We start from the raw sequence: 14,823 nt of genomic DNA on the forward strand, positions 1-14,823 counted from the left end.
TTAGAGAGAGGATATTTTAAGATATTAATCCAGTCTTTTTCTATATATCTTATAGCTGGTACCCTTTTTTCTACTATTTAGGCAGAAGAATAACCTTCTAAACTCACCGCATTCATGGGAGAGAATTACTTTTCCTAGAGAATACAGAATAAAACATTCTTGGCTTTTAATTCCAAATAAAGAAGTTCTTGAAATATACAACAAAAGAATAAGCTTGAAAAGCAGGCTCACAAGATGATCATGGGAAGCTTAAAGAGAGAGAGTGATCTGAAAGGCCATGGACTTTCACGTTCAAGGATGTTTTTGTGTTTTCCTCACTTTTAAGCTGGAAATAAAACTCTGTTTTTCCTTTAATACAGTGAAAGTGTTACTCTTTTGTTTTCTTGAATCCCCTGTTACCTTTGAAAAGTATGACATCAATCTATCTCCCCTTCTTTTGCATGTGATCTGCTTTTTCTCTTTGAAAGTTTTGGGAATTTTCTTTGCTTGTGATCTTCTAAAATTTCACCTTTTTGTGGCAAAGTGAGTGCATATGTTTTTTACCCTGTATCATTCCCACCTGCCCTTTAAAATTGAGAAATTCTCAGCAAGTATTTCTTCAAATATTTCTTCTCCTGTTAATTTCTCTCTTTCCTGGGGAACAATGTTGTCTTAAAGATGTTGATATTCTACTTCTACCCTTATATCTATTAGCCATGTTGTTACATTTCTCCTTATTCCTCTTGGATGCTCCCTAGGGGAGGTCCTCAGCCTGATATTTCAGATCAATAATTTGTTCTTTGACCACATATGTCCTCATACCTTTATTTCAACTATATTTTTCTGGACAAATATGCTCAACTTTTCCCACTTTAAAAATTTCTTGTCCCTGTTTTTTGGTTACGAGAATATTCCTTTATCTCTTTGAAAATACTTTAAGCACCTGGGCTGTCTGACCATTACATCTAGTTCACTTTGTCTGGATTCTCTACTCCGTTGTTACTTTGCTGAAGTCGTGCTCTTCATGGGTCTGCTGATGCTGTTCTGTGAACTCACAGTCCTCTGATGGAAATTTGAAGGGGAGAAGGGCAAACAACTCCCTCTCCCCAGAAAACTGTGCCTCTCAGGGACTTGTCTTTTACTCCTGAAACAGGTAATGCTCTTATTAAAAGTGGCTTACAGAGTAGAAGTGGGGAGTGAGTTGAGAAGACCAGCTGGTCTACCTGCACATGCTACTGGCTCTTCCTTACCTAACCAAGTCTCAGACCCCAGCTATTTGCCTGTCTTCCTTGGCCAGCCAATGTATGTTCTTGCTCTTTCAACCATGAGCAATCATGTAAGAAAAGGGGAGCATATCTAAATGGGAACCCAACTTAGCTTCCATCTGAATCATCTCAGTGTGTTTTCTTCTGGGACACTCTCTCGACCAACATAAGACCCAATTGTGTTCTGTCTTCCCTGAGGCTTCCCCATGGTTTCCATGCTCAATGATTAAATCCATCTATCTCTCTTTATCATTTTTTTGTGGTGTCTCAAGATTGGGTGTCAGGGCAATAGCCAGAAATTAAATTAGTTGACCACCTTGACAACAACTAGAAATTCTCCTATCATATGCATATGTTTTATGACCTCTTATTTTGTCCTCCCTGGATGGGGAAGCCATCAGTCATGCATTGTACTAAGTAACTTTTAAATGAAAAAAAGGAGCCTGAGTAATGGAAAGGGTTAGAAGCCCTGCTTTACTTATACCAGAGAGCACACGTATGAACTCTTTCCCTCCAAGCCTTATGGTTTGGCAAAGGACCCACAGGTAGCAGATGGATGTTTAGTGTTTTAAGCTCCCTTTCTGATTTCAACCACCTGTCATACTTATATCTGCTTCACATACAGAGATTTCATGTAAGATTTAGGTGAATAAAAGGTTTCAATGATAAAAATGAGGTTTGAAAACCACAATCATATAGTTCTTGTGGTTTACAAAGTGCCTTCATAGACAATATATTATTTATTTTTCTCTAGACACTTTGGAATGTGATTATAATTTAACTATAATGAGCACCATTTTATAAGAGTGATTAATAGATCACACAGCTAGCAAGTAGCAGGGCCTGGACTAGCAGCCAGGTGTATCTAAGTGTGATTTCTGTTTTATGTCACAAGTGGGCAAACTTTTTCTGTATAGGGCCAGGTAGTAAATATTTTAGAATTTTTGTGCCATATGGTCTCTATTAAAACTACTAAACTCTGCAGTGATAGTGCAAGAGCATACATAGACGATAAATAACTAAATGAACATGACTGTGTTTCCAATAAAAATGTACTTATGGACATTAAAATTTGAATATTGATTAATTTTCATGTGTCAAAAAATATCATTCTTCTTTTGATATATTTCAAACATCTGTAGAATCTACTGTTAGTTTGCAGGCTATACAAAACAAAAGGAATGGACTAGATTTGGCCAGTGGGTCATTGTTCACCAAATCTTGATCTGGCTGATTATAGCAGGACTAGAAGAGTAATTAATGAATATTGACAGGGCAGCTCTAACAAGCGTGATTCTGGAAGAAATCCCATGCCATGGCTAATTAATTGGTTCTGGCTGGAGAAGTCAGAAATAAGAAATCAAATAGGAAAACTAGATGCACAGAGGCAAATGAGGGTCGTGGAAGTAACACCCACTTTAAAGTTTGTTTAAAATATCTCTAATTTTAAGAAGTATTTGATCTTCAGAATGTCTTATGTGAGACATACAAATGAAAAAAAAAAAAAAATGTCAGGGTTCCTGGGTGGCTCAGTGGGTTAAGTGTCTGCCTTCAGCTTAGGACATGATCTCATCAGGGTCCTGGGATCAAGCCCTGTGTCAAGATCCCTGCTTAGTTAGAAGCTCTCTGCTACTCATTCTCCCTCTGCCTTTCCCCCCTGCTTGTGCTTTCTCTCTCTCAAGTAAATAAATAAAAATCTTTGGGGAAAAAAAAGAAAAAGGGCATGTTGTAGTAATGTTTGAAATCATAAAATAGCATACGTAGTCAGGATTCAAATCTAGAACAGGATGAAATGAAGGTTCATGTGCTTGTCCACTGCACATGGAAGGCTAAAAAAGACAAAAGAAAGAAACAGCACAACTTTGTGAGAATTTGGCATACTTTCAGGGAAGATCCCCACCACAATCTCTCTAAGATCCACAATTTTGTATGAAAGTAGCAGTGAATTCCAGCTTAAAGCCAGAAATCACTGAAAAATGCCTCCTGGGCTATTTTTTTTTAAGTAAATTTCCTGTATCAAATGCTTAGAAAGCCACTCAAAATTATCAGCATTTCAGATCTCTGGGCCCAGGGGTGAATAATAATACCTATACTGAAGTTATGAGGAAAGATAAAACATCTTCAGATAAAAGAATATTACCTTTCCAGCAAGAGGAGACAAAATGCAATTAGAAATGGTAGTGTTAGGTGTTGTTTTGATTTGATTAACTCCCTTCTCCCTTCTCTAACAGAAGGGGATGGGATATACATCTTGTGTTCTTAGTTCATGATGTCAGGAATGCTGGACTCAATAAAAGGGCCATTTCTCTTAACAGACGATTTACCATGCATTCTAAAATAAGCTTTACCACAGTATTTCAGAATTAGGTCAGCTTTGCTCCTCAAGAGCAAGATGTTGCATGCCAGAAAGACATAATGCAAACATTGTTACACCACAGAAACTTGACACTTAGAGCAGTTAGAGGAAGGCCATCCACTAGTAAGCAAATCTGAATCCAGGCCATGACTCCAAGTCCTCATTTCTCTTTGGTGCCAGGAAAGAATAATATTAAATACTGACCATGGCCTCCCTGATGGCAGAAAGAAGCCAAATACATACTTCTGCCTAGTTGCTACAGGTTTTCAGTGATTGGAATATGGCTGTGTTTGGAGTAGAATGACTGATATTATTTATTCTTTTCCTTTTTTAAAAAAAAAAATTTATTTAGAGGGGGGAGGGCCAGAGAGAGAGAAAGAATATTAAGCAGGCTCCAGACTGAATGTGGAGCCCAACGTGGGATTAGATCTTATGACCCTGAGATCATGACTTGAACCGAAATCAAGAGTCGGGCGCTTAACCAACTGAGCCATCCAGACCTCCCCCCGCTCCCCCCCCCCCCCGCCCAGAATTGCTGACATTATTAACTGATCTTTAGGTACCAAGTATGTGAAACAGGAAAGAAAAACTCTGCAACTGGATTCTTTCCTACCCAGCATCCTTTGTTGGAACTGTAAGATTCCAGTTCTAGAAGGAAGTTTGGCTCACCCCTTCATTGCTTCTCTCTCCAAGGAGGAAAGCATTAACTTGATAGGCCAGACTCTAGGATATTGCTTGGACTAAGCTTAGCAGTGAGTAGGGTCTAAATGTCTCCTACATGGGCATGGGTTTCTCATCATCCTCTCTCATCCACAAGGGGGAAACCAGAAGGTCACAAGTACAAGTAGCTTCCTTCCTGATGCTGAATGCCAACCATCTTCCTCTCTCACTTCTCTTTCTTGTGCTGGCAGACAGAAGACCTGTTGATCCTCAGCACCTTTGGTTGAACTACTATTTCTCTGTTTCACCCTTCTCTGCCTCTGGAGAGGAACAGAAGTGCCACCTTTCCTGTGCTCCTGTTCTGTTGTTATTCAATGTTCTCACTCCATGACATTGGCTGGAAGGTGGTAAAGTCATGAGGCACAGGTTACAGCTCAATAGGCAGAGTGAAGACTCCATTAGGCCTTTGAATCCAGGACACCTGAAGCAGGACTTTGGGGCAGACTCCCAGAATTCTACCAAAGCAGAGCTTTTTCTCCCCCTGTTTGTTTTAATGCCTCCTTACACCTCTCTCTCTTATAAACTTCACAGGTAGAAAGGATATGGGATAGGGCAGGATTCCAGAATTTCTAGTCCCTAGACAATAATAGTAATACAACAATTAATACTGTAAAAAATTTTAAGAAGACTGTTTAATTATAAGAGGAATTCATTCAGACTAAAGGGAGGTGGATTGCATAAAACAATATGGGTGTGGCATTTTTAAATGAGTTTCCTTTTTCCCCAGTATCTCTTCTAGATTTAGTCTTACCCAAAATTCATTTCCTACCCATCCACCAAAGAAAAATCTCTGGAATGTGGCTCAGGAAATATGAGTATTAAAGAGATATTCATAAATATTTTTAAAGTGCCCTTGATTTTTTTTCTTATTTACAAATTTGAATCTTAAAAACCTGTCCAATTAAACTCACATAATTACTATGAAGATGAAATGCAATAGAAGGTCAGAAAATGCTTTGAAAATTAAGACACGATCCAAATAAGAGGACATTTAGAACAATGAAAATGCTTTTATATTAACCCAAGATACTGCAGTTTTAACAAAGAAGAATTGCAATGGAAGAAGAAATGTGGAGAGTTCATTTCATTGCCTCAAGGAGGAGAGTTTCCAGCCTCCTGATTCCTCTCTACAGCCCCACTATTGGACTCCTTGAGTCTACTTAATTTTTGCAGTGAGGAAGTCATTAAAGTATTTGGAACAGAGTTCTTTAAACACATACACAAATTGTTTTATTCTTTTTTTAAAAAGATTTTATTTATTTATTCATGAGAGACACACACACACAGAGAGAGAGGCAGAGAAACAGGCAGAGGGAGAAGCAGGTTCCATGCAGGAAGCCCAATGTGGGACTCGATCCTGGGTCTCCAGGATCACACTCTGAGCTACCCAGGGATCCCCAAATTGTTTCATTCTTTTCTTGACATACTTGTCTTGACAACCCTACTCCAAAGTAGGGGAGATTGAGGTGTGATCAAATAAAGGGAAAGAAATTACAGATCTTAAAAGGGCTTCTAATTTGCAGAGAGTGAGCTGCTTTGGCGAGATACCCTTCTCTGGAAATCAAGGAGGAGAATCCATTTTTATTTTCTACCATTAAGTCCAAAGTTCAAAAAATACATCAGTTGGATACCTGCTGAATCAGAAACTGCCTTTCTTTGTAGCTAAGCTCTTATTCTAGTCAAAAAATATTTTTGAGTATGAACATTGTTATTTCTTGCTTCAACCCTCTGGGAACTTCACAGGTATTCAAGAATCTAGTTTAACATTCTAGTTCTGTCCTCAAACAGATATAATTCTATTGGGTATAAAACTACATCATCAACTGCAATATGAAGCAGTCCATTCTTCATGTGCCCAAATGCCATGTGGACTTCCCATCTGCCATAAACTTAACTGTGTTCCCCCAAAATTCATACACTGAAGCCTTAATCCACAAAGTGATTCATTTAGAGATGGGCCTTGATGGGGGTAATTAAGGTTAAATGAGGTAATAAGGATAGAGCTGTAATCCAATAGGATTGATGCCTTTCTAAGAAGAGGAAGATACAGTAAAGATCTCTCAGAAGAAAAGTCAGTGTGGAAACAGTGAGAATATAGCTATCTGAAAGCCAGGGAGAGCAATCCTGCTGGTACCTTGAAATTGGACTTCCAACCTCCAGAACTGGAAGATAATACATGTCTGTTATTCAAGCCAGCCAGACTGTGGCATCTTGTGATGGCAGTCAAGCTAACAAATACACCATTCCTTGTTCAAGTATTTCATTCACCTCCTTACAGACCTTGGAGAACAAAGGGATCTGTCCAGAAACAAAGACAGAGGGAGAGTATTCCAGGAAGAAAACTTGGAAAGCCCACATTCGATGAGATGAGTGGCCAACATGCCCACAGTGATAGCATGTTGGGGAGCATCAGGTGACTCATAGGAGGAAAATGATGACAATGAATACATTATTTTAGTTCTATATTTATGGAATCACAAAGGGTGAGAAAGGGGCTGCTAATCCTGTCACACTTTGCTGAATCAGGGGGAGGTATTTTTTTCCTGTAGCACACTAGAATGCATCACAGTGTTTCCCACTTCACACAGTTTCCTGTGCCCAGGGCTTACCCATCCTGAGACCCACCTCACTCCAATCCTACCTTGCTACTTTCCACTTACACTTCAGAGTTTTGGTTAGTTATCACTTTTCTAGAGGCCTCCTGTCATAGAAACTGCTGTTTAAAGGCTTATTTCATTTTTTTTAAAATCTTATTTATTTTAGAGAGAGTGAGCATGAATGGTGGGGTGCGGCGCAGAGGGAGAAGCAGACTCCCCACTGATCAGGGAGCCTGACATGGGACTAGATCCTAGGACCCCAGGATTATGACCAGAGCCAAAGGCAGATACCTAACCAACTGAGCCACCTAGGTGCCCCAACCCTTTTTTTAAAGCTGCAATTCTTCAGAGGGCCTGATGGATTTCTAACCATGGAACAATAAAATTAGATTATCTGTATTAATTTATCCTAGATTTCTGACAGTTCTGCATCCATCCATCCTCATTCTATTATCCAATGAGACTGATTTTTATTACTTCTAATAAATCATGGCAATCTCCATAGTTCATTGAGAATAAGATAACTCTGTTCATATATGTAACTATCTGAAATGTCATATTCAAAATAAAAAAGCAAGTTGAGCTGGAGGACACATATTGAGCCAAGAGGCCTAAGTTCCCACCCTTATGGGGCAAGACTCTACTGAGAAAGATGATGGAGGCCTTCCATCCCTGCTCTGTTACAGGAGCTGCAAAGCAAGCCAGGCTTTTCTGCAGCAAGAGGAACAAAAGGATAGAACTAATACTTTCTGATCTAGGAAAAGAAAAGAGGCAAGACTGAGCATACCACCAATAAACTTGTAACCCAGTGGTCACACATGCAAGTGAAGCACGGTCCCAAAAATGCTTACAATTAATATGGAAAATTATAAATAATTCCATAGGAATATATGGGGAAATGTACATTTCACAGCCGGAAGAGACATTAATTAAAGATAAGTATGCATCCTCATGGTGAGAGGAGACACTTGAGGTCTTTTGGTCAATCACTTACACACATCTAATTCCTACTATTACAAGCCAGCTGGCTTCTTTCCTGATGGAGAGTCCAGAACAGCTGGGTGTTTTACTCCTTTTGCAGACCAGTTCTCATTACCATCAAAGTAAGATGGTTCCCTGTAACTCTTCCCTTCCACAGTTTCTGTTTCCATTCCAACACCTTGCTACGCAGAGTGTGGTCCACCAACAAGCACTGGTGAATTCTAACTGCTTGCTAGAAATGCAGGATCTCAGACCACCCCCCAAACTATTATATTTTAGCCTCTGTATTTTAACAGGCTTCCTAGCCTGATCTGTATGCACATTACAGTTTGAGAAGCATTAATCTATAACCACAAAATACAAGTCTAATGGAGTTTTTAAAATTACCCCTTCAGAACTTTACAAGGTCATCATGTCTATAGCCAAAAAAGTCAGGATCAGCAAAAGAAAAAAGAATAAATCTACATGTCCTAACCCATAATTTCTGGACTTCTGATAGCACACTGTAGTCCATAAACTAGACCAATAAGCCTTGGTAGGCAAAAATCTATTCTGTTTTCCTTTTAATGCTGCCATTTACGTGTAGGTAAGCTAAATTTGCCCAGTAAAATTATCTTTAATGTAAAAATAAGTTTTAAAATGAGCATATTCACTTAAAATAAATTGGCTGAATATTACTCAATTTTCAGCCAGCTGTGCCCAGCTCATCCACATGGTGGAAATCAGATTATTTTTTCTAAAAGTTCTTGATTATGTAGGAAAAGTACAAGATGGTCTTCCAAACCCCGACCTGACATCAAAGACAAGATGTAGCAAATTTGCTAGCAGACTGAGTCTAACAGACAGATCAAGGAGAAAACGAAACCAGTTTGAAATATCCCACAAAATTGGAGGTGAAGAATCTTCAGGGACTACATTCTTCAACCTCCAGCCACAGATGAAAACACTGGAAATCACTGAGATGAAGTGAAATGCCTCAAGTCAGAGATAAAAAGTAACCATGGCTGTATCCCAAACTTGGAAAACAGGATGCATGTTTTAAAAATTACAAACATTTTGCTTTCGACAAAATAGAAAATAAATTTGGCAATCATCTCATTCCGTTTGTGACAAAAATTAGTTGTGTGCCATGTAAATGCTTTATTGAGGTATAATTTATGAACAAAACAATTCATGCATTGAATGTATACAAATCTATAAATTTTAGTAAACGTTTACAGTTGTGCAGTCATCAACACCATCTAGTTTTATGACATTGTCTAAATTTCCAAAAGTCCCTTATACCTTTTGCAGTTGATTTTCTTCACTACCTGTTCTATGCAGCCACTACTTTGCTTTTTTGTCTATAACTTGGCCACTAATGGCCATTTCTCATCAACAGAAATGTACAATAGGTGGTCTTTTGTGTCTGTTTTCTTTTGCTGGATTCTTGCCAAAATGTAGTATTATTTGTCTTTTGGAGAGAAAATCCTGAAACACGAAAAATGAAGATCGAGATAAATCATCAGGAAGCCTTACATCAGGAATGTAAACAATTCAGGATGTCAGAGAAGTAAGTAAAAGAAAAGAAAACTATGTTAGCAATATTCTCTAGGAACACTGACAATATGTCACAATCACATTCATATACAAGAAATCAAAACTATGTGAAAGCAACAAGTAAACAGTAAGTAAAAGTTCTTAACATTTTAAAAAGATTTTTAAAGAAAGATCAGTAAAAAATATAAGATAGCCCTGAAGAAACTTTTCAAAACCTAATCCCCAAAAGACAAAGAGTTGGAGCACATGAGAAGAAAACATAAACAACATAGATGATCAGTACATGAGCTCTTACATAACTCAAGAATTCCAAAAGGAGGGGACTCAATCACAGTGGAATGCAGCAGTATAAAGAGAATAATAGAAAAGAACTTTGTAGAGCCGCAGAGAGATGCAGTGTTTTACACTGAAAGTACTTCTAAGATTCTAATAGGAAGGCAGAAAAAAAAAAAAACACATCTGCATAGATCATGAGAATTTTCACAACATCAAGGATACAAAGGTATTGAAAGGTTGGAGAAAAGAAAAAAAGAGAGTGAGAGAGGGAATCTGAAGCCTAGGAAGTCATATGAATCACAAAGCCATATTATTTCTCAACAGAATCAGCTAACTCTATAAATTAATGAAGAAATTTTTGAAATCTAGAAATCTATTCCTAGCAGAACACATTTTCAGATTCTCTTAGAGTTTGAATCATATGTTTTTTCTTAAAAAGCTACTTAAGAACATACTCCAAACCAATGATAAAATAAACCACAAAGAGAAAGATGGGACATCTAAGAATAAATGGATCCAGCCCAACTGAGCAGGTGAGACCACTCCCAGAATACCTCTGTGCAGCAAGACAAAAGCAGATTAGAGGAAGACAATGAAGGTTCCAAGAGGCAGGTTTCCAGAGAAAAGGGGGAATTCTATGAATTACAGAGAATGGCAGATATCTCCCTGCCCCAAAATTCTGCTATTTGATATAATTCCAAACATATCTCTCTCTCTCTCTCTCTCTCTCTTTCATTGATGAGATGACAAATTAGAGGTTTTGCTGTTACAGTAGATGAATTACCTGAGTGGAGGAAAGCAGGTGAAGCTGGTATCATATAGCTTTGTGAGCTATAAAAGCAACAGTAATTATAATAACAACAGCCACCAGTTTTGAGCACTTGCCATATACTAATCACTATCTAAGCACTTAATGCACTAACTCACTTTTTCAAAAAGTGTAGATTTTATTTCTCCCCCTTTTATCTACTGTCAGGGTATAGAGAAAAGGATATTGTCATGCATGTTTCTGGAAGGCAAACTGACAGAAATGTTGCTTTAAATCTTCAAAATACACACAATACCTTTGACCCAATCTTTCTACCAATAGGACTTTACAGTAAGGGATAATCAGATACACAGTAGAATGTATGTACAGAGATCTTTAAAAAAGTGAAAAAGCAAGGGGTACCTGGGTGGTTCAGTCGGTTAAGTGTCTGGCTCGGCTTTGGCTCAGGTTGTGATCTCGGGGTCCTGGGATCGAGCCTTGTGTTGGGGTCTGTACTCAGGGCAGAGTCTGCTTGAGATTCTCTCTCTCCCTCTGCCCCTCCCTCCCATGTTCTCTCTCTCTCCCTCTCTCTCTCTCTCTCTCTCTCTCTCACACACACATATAAATCTTTTTCAAAAGTAAAAAGTAAAAAAAAAAAAAAAAAAAAAAAAACCAACCTGGAAACAACCAAAAGTCCCAACAATTTCATTTGTTTAAATAAATCCTGTTAAATAAATTGCAGACTATTAATATAATGAGTTATTTTGAAGCTCTTCAAATGGTGGTGTAAGAATTGTTTGTTGCCATAAACAGTGTTAATAATACATTAAGTAAGACAATACACATTACCTAAAAGTACAAATAATGTGATACTATTTGGGATGACACTTAACAGCATGGAATTATGAGTCATCTTGTTTTCTTTTTTTGACTGCACTATATTTTCCATTTTTTTAAGGCTAAGTACTTTTTACGTTTGCACTAATTAAAATAGTTATTCATTTAATAAGCACATATCAGGAGTCTCATATATTCCAGTTCATATACGAAGTTCTAGGAATGATTCCATGAATAAACACCATGTCTCCTCTAAGATCTTCCTTAAGTCTAGAGGAACTTTGCAGGAATCTGGGTGGAGACCTGAAATGGGGCTGAAAGCCTTACATGCAGAAACAGAAGATGGGGGTCCTGGTGTCCTAATTATTTCATATGCAGTGTGTAAGTCTGAATTGGCTATAAGGTTAGCATGAATCCATAGTCCAATATGATTATTTCTAAATTCCTAATATCATCTGAAGCTACATATCTAGTTTGGTGTCCAACTCAAGGGCTGTGATAGTTTGGCTCCTTTGAGCTGTGGCAGATTCAAGCTAGAGGACCCTGTTTAGTTCTAGGGAACACAATTTCAGAAGGAAATTGGCAAATTGGGGTTCTTGCAGATGAGGCTGAGCACAGATCTGGTTTTAAGAAAGATGACCGAGACAAACAAAGAGTTAGCCAGCAGAACGCCCTCCATTCCATGAATGAGGAAGACCAACCCATTCCTTCCATCATCTCTAATCAAGTAGACAGAGAATGAAGAAGGAAGCCTGTCACACTTCCAACTCTTCCATGCCTTTTGAGAGAGATCTATCACTTTGCAAGAAAAGCACAGTGACTTCTTTTGTGCCCAAGATTGCAAATCTGAGAAACCACCAAGGAGCCGACACCGATACAAGTACATGAGGGTTTATTAACAAGCTTGAGCTTGGGTCCAAGTATACCTGACACAGCGGAGCAGGGACTTGGACCCTGAGGTTAAGAGGCATAAGTAGTTTTATAGGGGCCAGTGGCCAATGGGGATTGTAACACATACAGAAAGTTACATGGTCATGCCGGTCCACATGCAGGTGGCCAATTGAATTACAATTCATCCTATTGGGTCCATTTGAACTAGCCTGTTATTCTGGTCAGAATTAGCACACGGGTTTGGAGGGCAAAGGGTGGGGTTTACATTCTTTGGCAGTTGGGGGTCCCGCATTCCTATGTATAAGCTGGTGGCTTGACTAGAGTCGGGGAGTGGTTTCTTCCTGTAAAGTTCAGCTCTTATTCACAGGAGCCTGAAATGGCTCTACTTGTGCTAATGCTAAAATTGAGGTGGAATGGCCTTAATTTTCTCGGCCTCCACACTTCTAACACTGATATGCTGTATCCTTCACATTGACCAATTTAATAAATATTTACTGCTCACCCATCGTGAGCCAGGTAACCTACTAGGTAATAGGCATCAAATATAGAATTCAATTACCACAATAATCCTGTGATTTGGGAATTACTGTACCCATTTTGCAGGTTCAAACTGAGACACAGAGATTAGCAGTGAGGCAACCAGCTTTCTGACCCAGATCGGATGGAGACTCTCATTATCTGTGATCACTGCACTATGTATGCCACAGCTCTCCCACTGTGAACTGCAAAGGAGGGAGTGATGAGGGGAAGCCAGTCCCTGGCCTGAAGAACCCCGCACTCTGAATGCCACTGTGGGAATGCTTTGCTGGAGGGAGGGTGCTAGCTTTGAGGAGACTCTCCATGGGCTGGGTTCTCATAGGCGGATCCTGTAAGCTGAGACCCACTTTTTAGCCTTGCAGACTCATGATGCTGCCCTCGCCCACTGTCTCCTGGAGGACAAGGATGGAGGATTCTATACCAATTTCCCTGCTAGCAAAAGCGTACCTAAAATATCCTCTCTCCAGTTGCTCTCTCTCATATATCCATGCTTATTTTCTTTAGAGTACCTTTCATAAAATGAAGTTATCTTATTTGTTTACTTGCCTATTAACTGTCTCTCTCTAAAATTAGAAGTCCCATGGATCAAACACCCCCCCCCCTTTTTTTTTGCTCAGGTGTTTTTTTCCAACGGTATAGAGAAGGCCTACTATAAAGCACTCAATGCTATTAATTGAATGAACACATGGATAAATGAATAGCACGGGAGGGCCCTCAGGGAAGTAAGTCAGTCAATACCTGTGAGCTTCCCCACCCAGAGGTAACTGCTTCGTTCTCACAAAGGACTTCCTGTCCCTGATATATTGTCCCTAAATGCCATCTCATTTGGCTTCTTTGTAATTGTTAGAGTAATAGTCCTGTTAAAATTGTCCCCTCCTTAGAAGTTGATCCAACCTTGAACTTCCCACATTGTCTTATAATTGTGTATGAATCTTCCTTCCATGGTAGCAAGAGCTATGTTTTGCTCAACTTTTTTATTCTCAAAACTTACCACAGTAGCAGGCAAATAAGTTCCCAGTATCTGTATTTTTGAGTAGATGAAAGAATGAATAGCAAGAAGCTTACTTTCCCTACATATGTGAATGAATACCTTATTTTGCAGAGCTTTTGATATATTGATATTGGTTAAGAACTGGGGCTTTGCAGTCATAGGCCCTGGGGCTGACTCCCCACCCTGATCCCTGGCAAGTTGTATCTAAGATCACTAAGTTACCATGTTTGTTAATGTCCAACCGTGGAAAGAGAACCACTCTTGATATTTCAAGCATAAAGGGACTTAATGCAAGGAAGTGTTGACAAAAGTGCTGGAAGGGCTGAAGAGTGAAGAGAAGATTGTTACCCCCAAATCACAAGCTGCTACCACTCCAGGCCTGGAACCCAGAACCCCGACTTGTCCCCCAGCCACTGTCACTGCTGCTGCTGTTCCTGCGTATGTCACTGCCCTGCACAGGAAGCCAAAAGCCCCCACTCTCCCCTGGAGCTCACTAAACATCGTCCATTTGGCTACAGCCTGCAATAACCTGCCTTAAATTCCCCATCCCTATGACTATCTTGGTAAGAGACACTGCAGAAGGGGACAAACTGGTTCCTCCTTCCTCCTGCCATCTGGTGTCCTTCAGTGCCTCCCTTTGGTAAAATTAACATACACTTGTTGACAGCAGAGTCTGGGAAATGCACTTTTCCATTCCCAGCCTAGCACAGTATACACTTTAGAGGATTCTCTGAAATCTGCAGAATGGAGAGTCAGTGACAACCCAGCATTTCTTGGACACGTATTTCTCTCCAAGCTCTTGTTTCCTAATGAATAAAATAAAGATAACAACATCTGTCTCATCTTTCCCAGATGCTGGTTAACTTCAGACTGCCTCATAATTCCCAAGAAAGCTATTGAAGACCAGAGATTTCATGTTTCTACCCCCAGAGATTCTGACTTAATGGGTTTTGAGTAGGACTTATTTTCATGAAGTTTCTCAGTTGAGTCTCCAGGGCAACTAGTCTTGAGAAGTCTTAGCTATCTTATAGGATCATGGTTGGCACCACGTAAACACCTTCCGCAGTGCATGGTGCATAATAAGGTGAATAATTGATCATGATTGT

At 39.3% G+C, this 14,823-nt stretch overlaps 1 long non-coding RNA gene across 1 annotated transcript; it reads left to right on the forward strand.

Annotated features, from left to right (window-relative positions):
• Window positions 1–4,245: 4,245 nt before the first annotated feature.
• On the forward strand, window positions 4,246–5,159 carry LOC144282899 (uncharacterized). The gene is made up of 2 exons (XR_013351314.1): window positions 4,246–4,352; window positions 4,512–5,159. It is a non-coding gene; the product is annotated as an uncharacterized LOC144282899 (long non-coding RNA).
• Window positions 5,160–14,823: the final 9,664 nt, after the last annotated feature.

The sequence above is a fragment of the Canis aureus genome, chromosome 14 (genome assembly GCF_053574225.1).
Source record: "Canis aureus isolate CA01 chromosome 14, VMU_Caureus_v.1.0, whole genome shotgun sequence".
Classification (NCBI taxonomy): Eukaryota; Metazoa; Chordata; class Mammalia; order Carnivora; family Canidae; genus Canis; species Canis aureus.